At 48.2% G+C, this 12395-nt stretch overlaps 1 protein-coding gene across 5 annotated transcripts in view; it reads right to left on the bottom strand.

Moving 5' to 3' along the window:
* The window catches only part of CAMKK2 (calcium/calmodulin dependent protein kinase kinase 2), a 46986-nt gene that overhangs the window by 32618 nt on the left and 1973 nt on the right, over nt 1-12395 (bottom strand). The gene's annotated exons all lie outside the window — the stretch shown is intronic.

Raw genomic sequence — 12395 nt, 5'->3', positions numbered from 1 at the left:
AGAGAGAGAAGCCCTAAACCCAGGACGTTCAATGAGCTGTCTCGATCAGCTTTTGTTCATTAGCAATTATTTCAAATATTTTTGACAGCTGGGCAGGCCCAATGAAACCCTTCTGCATGGCGACCTCTGGGCTGCATCACTTCACCATGGCAATGACTCAGGCAGCACTTCACAGTTTACAAAACATCTTCCACACATCTGCATAATCCCACAAGCACCCTAGGTTGTTGGTTTGCTATTACATCCCCATTCTGTAAGTGGGGGAACTGACGCTTGACAGAAGAAGAAAAGCGATTTGTCCAAGGTCTCCTAATGCAAAGCCTCAACTGAGAAGTGGAGTCAGGGGTCACATGGGAGGAAGGACAGGCGCGCCCAGGGGGTGTGAGCCAGGACACTTCCTGTTGTGTGAAGAGCCAGGCTGGACACCTCTACTATCTAATGTTTCCCTAGTTCAGCCAGCCCCCAGCTGGTGCCTGCCAGACGTAAAGCAAACGTGAGGTCAAAAACGCTCTATCAAATACCTTGGTGGGGCCTCAAAAAATTAAACAGGGAGTTACCCTATGACCTAGCAATTCTGTTCCTAGGTATATACCCAAATAGTATCACTCACAACGGCCAAAAGTGGAAACAAGCTCCTTATCTGCCAACAGATGAATGGATAAGCAAAACCCAGTCGAGCCACACAGTGGAATATGATTCAGGCCTAAAGGGAGTGAAGCGCTGGCACGTGCTACAATCTAGATGAACCTTGAAAACATAATGCTGAGTGAAGGAAGCCAGACCCAAAAGGTCACATCTATATGATCCTAATTATACAAAATTTCTAGAATAGGCAAGTCCATAGACAGGAAGTAGATCAGTGGTTTTCTAGGACTGAGGAGGTGCTGGGCAGAACAGGAGTGACAGCTAATGGGGACAGGGTCTCCTTTTGGGATGACAAAAATGTTCTGGAATGAAATAAAGAGGGTAGTTGCATGACACTGAATGTGCTAAATGCCACTGAATTGTGTATTTTTAAATGGTTGATTTTATGTTATTAAAAAAAGATTGACACACTCAGACTGTCAATTCCTTCCGTCTCTCAGACACAATGTTCAACTATGGTTCTTGTGTTTGACAAATTCTTCTGGACAAATGTCACAGGTGCCACTGGACTTCAGGGAGACCATCTGCAGATGTGTACAGTGGCAGCTTCGTGCCAATCACCCACATCACCAAGGTGCCAGGAAAACGGTACATGCTGAGTAGAGGGATTTCATGAGTAAATAAAATCATCTCTTGATGATAGTGGGTGGCAGTGAGGGGACAGAGAGAAAGGTGTAGAGGGAGCAGAAAGCCAGTGTTCCCTGGAGAAACTGGATGAGGGACACAGAAAGGCCACTTGCCTTCTTGGGACAGACCTACAAGAAGTATTTATGGAACAATCTGGACAGTGACGTAGACAGATGGGGTTCCTGCTCTCGTGGAGCACAGAAATACCAATGGACAGGAATTAAAGAAATAACCACAGCATTCTGGCCCGGATACAGCACAATTTATGAACACAGTTTACGGTGAAAGAACACCACAAAATCCAATCATGTGACAAGATGCTCAGCCTCAGTTATAGTAAGAGAAGTGCATATTCAAACTACGATGAGATGGTTTGGTAGGTCCTCAAAAAGATAAATGCAGAATTACCACACGACCCAGCAATTTCTCTCCCAAGTACGAGTATATATCCAAAAGAATTGAAAGCAGGGATTCAAACAGATATATACATATACCCATGTTCACAGCAGCATTATTCACAATAGCCAAAAGGTGCAAACAACTTATTGTCTATCAACTGATGACAGATAAACAGAACGTGGTCTATCCATATAGTGGAATATTCAGCCATAAAAAGGAATGATGTTCTAACATGTGCTACAACTTGAGAACATGCTAAGTCAAACAAGCCAGACATTAAAGGACAAATACTCTATGATTTCACTTACATTAGGTACCTAAAACAGGCAAATTCAGAGAAAGAAAGTAGAAAAGAGGCTACCTGGGGCTGGCAGAGAGGGAGACTAGGAAATCATTATTTAAGGGGTACGGGGTTTCTGTTTGGGGTGATGAAAAAGTTCTGGAAATAGTGGTGATGGTTGCACAACATTGTGAATTTAATGTCACTGAATCATACACCTAAAAATGGTTGAAATTGTCAATTTTGTGTTATGCACATATTACCAAAATTAAGAAAAATAACCGTAAAATTCCAGTGAAAATCACTGTTTTCAACTATCAGATAGGCAAAGACAAAAAATGTAATAAAAACACTGTTTACGGGAGGCTACGAGGAATAGGAATTGGTACCATCCTTACGAAGGGAAATTCACCAATATCTAGCAAAATCGCAAATGTACGGATTTTTGACTAGGCAACCCCGCACCTGAGTATCCTACGAACAACCTCACACATGTAAAAAATGATGTACATACAAGATTATCTGGTTTGAAAGGACCATCCATGGGGAACTGAGTAAATAAAATGAGGTGCATGCATCCCAGGAGAAAAACCACGCATTTATTTTCAAAGAGGTGACGCTATACTTCCTAATATGAATTAGCTCCAAGACGCACTGCTACACAGAAAAAAACACACAGCATTAATTAAGCATCAGGATGTTGCTTGCTGTTGGCGGAGGGGGAAGGCCGTGCCTGCGTACATAAATGCATGTGCACAGCATATTTCTGGAAAGGTACACAGGAAAGTGGTAACAGTGGCCTCAAGAGGTAAGAACTGGTTTGCAGAAGTTGGTGGGAGGGACTTACGTTTCACTGTATTTACCTTTACTTTAAAAGTAAAAATTCAGAAATGAAGTTTTTAAAAGAAAGATCACTGTTGCCACGATAGGAGTCGGGGTGAGAGGCAGGGGAGGGAGCAGTTGGTCCATCTCCTGTTCCTCTACCCCACCTTTACCGTATCTGAGAAAGAAATCACTAGCTGTGTCCCTGTCTTGGCTTCAGTATCAGTGAAAGAATACAACCCCACTTCAACGTTCTCTGTGGCCCCAGCTGCTGATACTTTACACATCCCTCTTACGGTCCTTGTCTCTCCAGAGGGGAAAAGCAGGGCCCCTGAAGTTCAACTGCTTAGGTCTGCCATGGACAAGTGACTTAGCCTCTCTCGGGCTCAGTTTTCTTATCTATAAAATGGGCACTCACCGATGGTCACGAGGATTTTATTAAATGAGTTAAGCACTCAATATTCAGTCTGGAACATGGTTAAGTGCTCAAAAAGGTATTCTTTCCACAAATACCTGTTGAATGCCTACTGCCTGCCAGGCTGTGTTCCAGAATGTCACTATGAGGCACTGATGTCCAAGCAAGCCAGTTAGCTCTTGGGTAGGTTCCAGAGCCCTGGCCATGTGGACCTGCCTCCCCCAGGGCAGGAGAGCACCTCCACTGGCCTGTCCTCCCTCCCACAGCCACCTCTGACAGGGCTGCAAAGTTCCTGAAAAGAAAACAAGTCTGGCAGCACCTGAGAAAGTTAATGGAGAATTTCTTTTTCTTGCCAAAAGAAAAACAATTGCTTATTGATCTCCACTCCAGGCCAAGGACACCAAGCCATCCGCCTCGAGCATAGCTGCTTTTAATCAGTCTCCTTGACAAGCTGGCATCTGGCCAGGCCTTGGCCCTTAAGGTCCGGAGGAGGGTGGGGAGGAGATATGCACAGGCTGAGCCTGAGATGGGTGCCTCTGTGCAGCGGGGGCAGGTGCGGTCAGGTCTCAGACAAGAGAGCTCAGACCTCAAGGCCACCTGGAGGCCGCTGGTCTGCGGTGGGGCCTGGCAGGAATGGCCAGTCAGTCTGAGGAGTAAGTTCTGCCACTGTCCCCTGCAGAGAGTCCAAGCCAATGGTCTGAAAGGCTGTGGGGTCACATACCCTACACAGTCACAGGCCCTAGAAGGATTTGATGAAACCTATCAACACTCTTACCAAGAGAAAAAAATTGTACAGGACAATGGTTTGCATAATAACAGCAGTAGTTAACATCTGACTGAGCACGTATCATGCGCCAAGCACAGCTAACTGCTCTGCCTGGGTCATTTAATCTTCACAGGCCCTCTTCGAGGAAGGCTAAGGCTAAGCATTCGATTTCGATTTCAGGGCCCCAGAGTAAGAGGACCTTTCTGCAAAGAAGCTTGGGTTTGACAAAATGCCAAGAGCACTCTTGCCCTGAGCCTCCAGCTCCAACCCTGCGTCCTTCCCGGCCCCGAAAGCCTCCCCCACCGCCCGTGGCTGGCAACCCCGAGCTGGCCTCTGCTCTCACAGGGCAGCTCAACGGAGCCACCAGACCCTTCCTGGAGCAGATGGACGGGGGCTTAGGGCCAGGATGAAAGGAAATGTTCCTTCCTCTGGCAGGAAGCCAAGTGGCACAGGTCTCTAGGAAACACGTTCCCATTTCCTGGGGGCCGTTTCCAACCTGTGCCTGCTCACCAAATTACGAGCCACCACGGGAGCTGCAGCATGCCAGTGAGCATGCCAGGGACGTGCCCGACCTGAGACACACTTTGTGCAGCTGTGCAGGGTCCCATGAGGTCCCAGGCACCAAGGAACAACAAAGGGGCCCCAAACAGCTGCAAGGATCCTGCCAAGGCCGGCAGGACATCTTTGGCCAGCTGCATTCTCTCTCATGTGGGGAAACTGAGGTCCTCAAGGAAATTCTTTCAAGTAATTTCAAGTAAATTCAAGTGTTCTTTCAAGTAATTTCTGAGGACCTACCATGTGCTGGATAAACAAAACAGACATGATTTCTTAAAAGTAGGCACACAAGTGACTCTACAAGCACAATGGGGGAGGAAACCAGGATGAGATCAAAGAGAATAGAGGGGCGCACTTTAGATCTGAATGGGAGGGGAGTTAAGGGAGGCTTCGTGTGGGGAAATTATATTTAGGTTGAGAGCTCCAAGGGAGAGTAGGTGCTGAGGGGGCAGGAAGTTGTTCCAGCTGAGGAAATAGCTTCTGAGAAGGGCCTGTGGCAGGAAAGAGGTGGGAGATTGGAGGGAACAGAAAGAAGGCCCCTGGGACTGCCAGCGTGAGCAGAGGGTAGGGGGCGGGCAGGAGGGGCCAGAGTGCAAAAGCTTTGTAGGCAGCTGACGGAGAGTGGAAGGGGCAATCCTAGGCAAAGCCACAGAGACCCCACTCAGCGCCTGTTATGAGTTGAATTGTGACCCCCGTTAAAAAGATGTTAGAGTCCTCACCCAGGACCTCAGAAAGTGGCCTCATTTAGAAAGAGGGTCTTTACGGATCTAATCAAGTTAGGATGAGATCAGTAGAATGGGTCTTAATCCAATACGACTGGTGTCCTTATCAAAAGGAAAAATTCTGACAGAGACCCTCACGTGGGGAGAACGCCCTGAGAATGGGAAAGCAGAGGCCGGTGCTGCACCTACAAGCCAGGGAACGATAAAGGCTGCCCACTAGTCACAGAAGCCGGGGCAGGGGCCTAAAGCAGATTCTCCCTCTGGGCCAGAAGGAACCAACCCTGCTGACACCTTGATCTTGGACTTCTGGCCTCTAGAACTGAGAGAGAATCCATTTCTGCTGCTTAAGCCCCCCAGCTGTGGTCCTTTGTCTCGGCAACCCTAGCAAACTAACACAGCCCCCCACCCAACCAGCGAGGCTGGCTGCCTGAGAGGCCATGATTCCAAAGGAGTTGCCCAGAGCTTGACGGGGAGACCTAGGAGCCCAGCGGGACCAGCCGCAGAGCTGGGGTTTGACACCAGCTGGAATAGTCCAAATTCAGGACCATGGCCCAGCCAAGCCATCTTATTAGATTCAGTGACACCAACTCTTACAACCGTCTCTCCTGGAACACTCTTGCCTCTGGAGGCCCTGAACCTGACGGTCTCCCCATCGGCAAAAGCCGTCCCTTGGCAGATGGCACGAGGACAAGCTCTGGTTTCCGAGTGCGCAGACTCCATCCCCATCACAGTTCTTAAGGCAAAACGATGGCAAACGGTGATCTCAGGTGACATCTGGTCACCGGTGTATTTTGCTTAGCCTACACTGTGTTTAAAAACCATCAGAAGATGGCAACATTTCAGAGCTGGGAGATTTCACATTGAAATCAAAATTTCCAGTCTCTTCAAGAACTGGACACGGGGGGCCGGCCCGGTGGCTCAGGCGGTTGGAGCTCTGTGCTCCTAACTCCAAAGGCTGCCAGTTCGATTCCCACATGGGCCAGTGGGCTCTCAATCACAAGGTTGCCGGTTCGACTCCCTGCAACTAGATACCGCAACTGGACTTGGAGCTGAGCTGCGCCCTCAACAACTAAGACTGAAAGGACAACAACTTGAAGCTGAAGAGCACCCTCCACATCTAAGATCGAAAGGACAACTTGACTCGGAAAAAAAAAAAAAGTCCTGGAAGTACACACTGTTCCCCAATAAAGTCCTGTTCCCCTTCCCCAATAAAATCTTTAAGAAAAAAAGAAAAAGAAAAAAAAAAGAACTGGACACGGATAGCACTGGGCCTGTATTCTCTCCTGAAAACAACTCACTGCATCTTTGGACCACACGCCACCGTCCCCACCACACCCCCTTGCCTACCCAACACCAGGACACACTGAGCACCAAGGACAGGTTGAGTGCCAGTTCACATGCCCGCCCCTTTTTCACACCTCACAGCCTGTCTCACCCCTACAAGGCCCTACTCCGAGATGCATTAGATGTTAGTGCTAAAAAGAACACGTCCATGGTCACTTGCTCCAGCCATTTCATTTCACCAATGAGAAAATGAAGGCTCCGAAAGATTTAGATTTGCCCAAGGTCACACCATGGTTCTAGGCAGAGCTAAAATTGGTCTGAGTTTTTCAGGAAGGGACTAAAAATTCCACGTACAGTCTTGCAATGGCCACGTACTGTGTCCTGAATAAAGTCCAGGCTGGACCAAAATCTCTAACAAAGGAAAGCATATAGCCCATGCCTCTGGCTTCTTGAGACGGCCTCCTGTGTGAGAGGCGAGAGAGTGAAGGCAGGGTCTTACAGGGCGCAGAAAGAAATGCACAGGATTTGGACATGGAAACACTGATTTAACTTAACTTACAAGAGCCACAACTTGGCCTTTCTTGTTTATCACTGAACTCCAGAACCTAGAAATTTCTAGAATACTACTGGCACTCAGTAAACATTGGCTAGAGGTCACTGTTTATTTCACTCATTCCAAGGCCATTCAAAAGTCAGAAGCTGTCTTTAGCTCACCTAGAATCTATACTCCTTTAGTGTGATAACAGGCTAATTTGTACCTGGGAACCCATCTTCCCGTGTGAAAGGTGATTCCATGGAGCTGTCTGCACCATCCGCTTCAGAGGTCCCCATCGGACTCAAGGCTGGTCAACTGGGCAGCAACTGCTCTGGTGAAGTGATTGATTCAAGAGTAGATGAGTGGCCCAAGTAGTCTACAAGCCTTATTCTAAAATTCTTTGGAAGTATTAGGAAGAATGTCTCTTTCTGTAGAGCTTAGAGCTATGAGGATATACCGTGTTTCCGCGAAAATGAAGCCAGGTCTCATATTAATTTTTGCTCCAAAGATGCATTAGGGCTTATGCTCAGGGGATGTCATCCTGAAAGATCACGTTAGGGCTTATTTTCCGGTTAGGTCTTATTTTTGGGGAAACACGGTACTTACAGAGTTATCAGGGGTTGGGGAGAACCCTGCTTTAGAATGAAGTCAAGAGAGACGGAAGAGGGGCAACAGATGGGGAAGAACTGAGACTGGAGACATTGTTTTGCAGCTGGATCCAGCCATGCCTGAAGCCCATGACCCCAGGAGTTTTGAACTACAAGTGTCAATAAATTCACTTTTGTTTAAATGAGTTTGCCATTGGTTTTCTGTCGCTTCCAACCAAGCATCCTGACTAGCAGATGGCACAGGGCAGTGACAGAAAAATCTTCTCCACTAAGCTCTCTGCCAGATAGTCCCTACACCATAAGGCTCCCAACCGGGCTAACACGCCAGGCACCTGCAAGTCCCCTAGACACCCAGAAAGCCTTCACCTTGACAGTCAGGCAGAAACCAGAACTTCCAAAGTCCCTCCCTCTCTCTCTTTTTTTTAAATATTAAAGAAAAAAAATCAAGGATGGGAAAGGGCTGATGAACAAGACAGTGAAGGAAAAAAACTAACTAACCAGCATTGTCAACACAAGAATTGCATCATTGCAGCAGCAGCCTTGGTGGTTTTAAATGCAGTGACAGTGAGGGTTAGCCTTCTTTCATGCTTGTCAAGTGCCAGGCACGGTTCTAAGCACTTTGTATTTATCATTTTGTTTAATCATCACAACAACGTTAGGAGTTAGGTACTGTGATCATGCTTATGTCCCAGGTGAGGAAACTGAAGCACAGAGTCTGAGCAACTTGCCCACAGTCACACAGTGCTTTGGGAGAGCACAGGTGTGAAATCAAAGGTTCCTAGAGAGGCGGGACCTTGTGATCAGGCGGACACACACATCCCTTCTCCTTAGCCATGCTACCTTGGGGACAATACCTACCTCACCTACAGCACAGGTCTCTGCACACAGAAAATGCTCCCCAAACGGAAGCTGTTGCCAACAAAGCACTTGAGCGGCCATCAAGTGCAAGCCCTGCGATGGGTTTTAATGTATAGGAAAACACAAACATTTGTTATCTCTAATCCCACCATGCTAACTGAATTCTTTTCCTCTTCCCCTCCAAATTTTGTCCCTAGGCATCCCTTTTCACAAAATGAAAGAGTGATGTAACTACTGTATCATTTCACATCCTTGCTTACTTGTGTCCTAAGAACTTGCACACACTCTCTCACGTGGCTTTCACAATCAGCGCAGGGGGGCTGCAGATGGAGTAACTGAGACCCAGGGAGGTGAGATGACCTCTCCAAGGCAGCCCAGCAGGTTCCAGGATAGGCCGGGAGGAGAACCAGGTGCCCTGACCCCCGCAGCCTGTGTCCTCTGCGGCCCTGGCCACTTACAGAGCAAGAAAAGCTCAGACATCTGAAGACGCTAGGCAGCTACTGTACAGTCAGTGAAGGACACAGGGGCCCCAATCACACAGCCAGGGAGCTAAAGCCAGGTGAGCACAGGTGGCCCCACTTTGAAGAGTGGGGAAGTGTGAACGCATAAGTGGGGTGGGGGCGGGGGCATTTGGAAAAGGGAGGTAGGGACCATCTTACTTCCTCTTCTCCCACTGAATCCCTCCCAATCTTTCACTGAACAAATCCAAGGAAGAAGCAGGGAAACAATTGGCATTGCAACTTGTAATGAAAAGAGAAAGACTGCCTCTACAATTCTGCAGCTTAGCAAACCAGAGAGAGGGGGCCATCCCCGCATCAATAGGCACCCTGCCCGGCCCACCCACAACCCTCCTCCCACCCTCTTCTCTGCCGGTTTGGAGGTGATGCTAAATCTAGCTCCCTCCCTCCCCAGCCTCCAGCACAAAGCAACCACAGGCAGGGGCAAAGAGGGGCTGGGAGTGGGTTCTGGAGACCCAACCCTGTCCCCCACCTAGACCCAGGGGCAGGGAGAACTGTCTGGGATGAATCCAAATGAAATCTCTTTTCGCCAGAGGAACTGAAGGCAAAATGCCCAAATACCTTTAGGGCAGCATAGGGAGGTACCATTTCTTTGACACCCTGCCCCCGACCCAAACCACTGGTTCCCCATTCAAACTTCTCCAGCAGAGGCTTCTCTCTGATACCACCCCCAACACCCCTTCCCCACCCACTCACTTCCTACCTTGTGTCCAGGCCGCCCCCCAACCCCCATTTCCTTAGGGGACAGGATGCAATTAGCATTTTTCTCTCTCCTACTGCCATCTCTCAACTATTTACAGGAGCCACCAGGATAAAAAGAGACAACTTAAAAATAGTTTCCCAACAGCTTTCAGGATGGGGTGGGGGTGGGGCACCACGGACTCTTGGAATTGTTTTTTCTCTCCTTTTCAAAAGGGAAAATTGCTAGAATCATTTATCTTTTCCAAAGCGTTCCCCAAAAGGTCACAGACCGCTTTCCTGGGAGTTCCTCAGGGGAATGGACCAATCCCCCTCATCCTCAGTTCCCAGGGCAGGGCTTGTCACCAGCCCCCAAAAGGTGTGGATTCAGTGAAAGCTCCTCAGGTTGCCAGAGTGAGAGCTAAGTAATAGGGGCGCCCCGCTCTGCCCTCTTTCCATCAACTCCTGGGCCTCTTTCCAGCCTTCCAAAAACATGAGCCAGTCAACAAAACTTTGGCTTTTCTCTGTGCTTAAAATGTTTCATAATTGAATAAAAAGAATTCAGGAGCAACTACAAACACGACTGAAATGGAAAACATCAGGGGCTAACATAATTCCTTCCCCATTTTGGTTACTAACACGCCCCAGCAGGGATTGCCAGAGCTGGGGTTTTCCCTACGAAGTCTCACCAAACTCACCTCCTTTTAAAATACCTTTTTCTTTTCTTTTTTTCTTTTGGTTTAGTTAAGGAAGGGATCCAAGCATTCAAACTCATTTTTCAGAGAGCAAAATCATTTGGAAATTATTTCCACGCCATAACCTCCTGGAGAAGGTAGAGTCCACACTCTGAGAAAATGGGATATCCTTTATCAGCAAGCGAAGGCCAAGGGAGACTTAAGAACTCAGCATTGGAAAGCCCGTCAGGAAATCATACAGATCCCAGGGGACCAGAGCCTTGATTTTCTCATCTGTAAAATGGAGCCACCACGGCCTACATAGAGGGTAGCTGTACAGTCATTCTCTATACGAAAGTGCCCAGCACACAGCATGGCTCACAGTCAATGCTCTGAAAAGACCCTGTTCTCCTTTCTGTACCCCACCTCCCCCAGCGGTCAAATGGGAGCACTTGTGGGGCACCTGAGTCCTTGGTGGGCATTCTTGGAAAAGCCATCAGGAGAGATGGCGCTGACTGCATGCCTGGCCACAGGGTTAGGGCACCATCTGCCTGGTGAGGCTTTCTTTACTTTGTGGATTTACTTACCTGGAAAAAGTCTCACAAAATATACACTGATGAAATCACATGGGGACCTACATTTAATAAATCATGGTGTCTGAAAAGAATGGAACTGCATGGGATCAAGACTTTTGCTGAAAATCACACCTGTACTACTTGTGCATGGCCCTGGGGGGGGGGGGGTGCTTAGAAGGGAGCTAGGATTCTTGCATAGGAGCAGGTGAGGGTGAACTTAAGGGAGTCCCGAAAACCTTGTTCTGGAAAGCTGATCCCCCACTGATTTTAGGGAACCTTTCTTCCATCACCCTCTTCCTGCAAATGCAGTGACAAAATGTTTTGTGCCCAGAAGTTTGTTAATTGGAGGTTACAGAGGAATGGATAAAGTGACCTTAAGAAGCCCTTACGGTGGAAACAACCCAAGTGCCCATCAACAGATTAATGGATAAACAAAATGTGGTCCATCCACACAAAGGAATATTACTCAGCCTTAAAAAGGAAGCACTGATATATTCTACAACATGGATGAACCTTGTAAATACTATGCTTGATGGAAGAAGCCAGACACAAAATGTCCCATGTTATTAATAGCCTGAAAGAAGAAAAGTCCATTCCACAAGGGAAATGTCATTTCCTCAACCTCCACAAAAGAAGGCACAGAAGTGAGGGTGAAGACCACTGCAGAGCCATGCAGCCACGCCCCTCTAACCGGGTCCAAAGGGAGGAGCTACTGGCAGAGCAAAACATCTGCGGAAAAACAGCAATACAAGGCCCTCTGACACAAAGGAAAATCGGAAATAACAGTTTGCCCCAAATCTCCTGGATCAAGAAAGGAAATGGGAACCATATGCTCCCCACAGCCACCAGAAGGCATGCCAGGGAGAAGGTCACCAGTGACCCTAAACAAGTTACTTAGCCTCTCTGAGCCCTTCCATAAAATGGGTTCACAGTGGGGTAAGTGCGACTCTGTGGCCCATGTTAAAATCTGGGCCCAAATGCCTTGAAATCAGGCTTGGCCTACCCCACCCAGACCATCACTTTCGCCTAAGAGAGGTGCCTGCCCACCCACCAGCCCATTTTGGATCCAGGCTGAGGCTCTCAAGGAGTCTGCAGAAAGTTTCCTCTGCCAGGTCATCCTGTCCTAGCTCCCTCCCCTCCTCCTCCCATCCAATCTCTACTTTTTAACCCATCCTTCAAGGCTCAGCACAAATGACACCTCCTTCAGGGAGCCTCCTGGATTCAGCCAGCCAGAAGGGATTTCTCCAGAACCCCCACTGCCCTCTGCTTCCTTCATTCTCACAGCGCTTATTCCTCCTGGTGTTTCTCAACAGGAGCACTCCTGGCATCTAGGGCAGGGCAATTCTCCACGTCTGCCGTGGATTTGGCCTGCTTGCAGGACATTTGGCATCCCACTTTCTGCCAAACAAAAAACCAGGCATCATTTTGACAACA

Source organism: Rhinolophus hipposideros (assembly GCF_964194185.1).
Source record: "Rhinolophus hipposideros genome assembly, chromosome: 24".
Classification (NCBI taxonomy): Eukaryota; Metazoa; Chordata; class Mammalia; order Chiroptera; family Rhinolophidae; genus Rhinolophus; species Rhinolophus hipposideros.
This window is presented reverse-complemented; position numbering and strand designations above follow the sequence as displayed.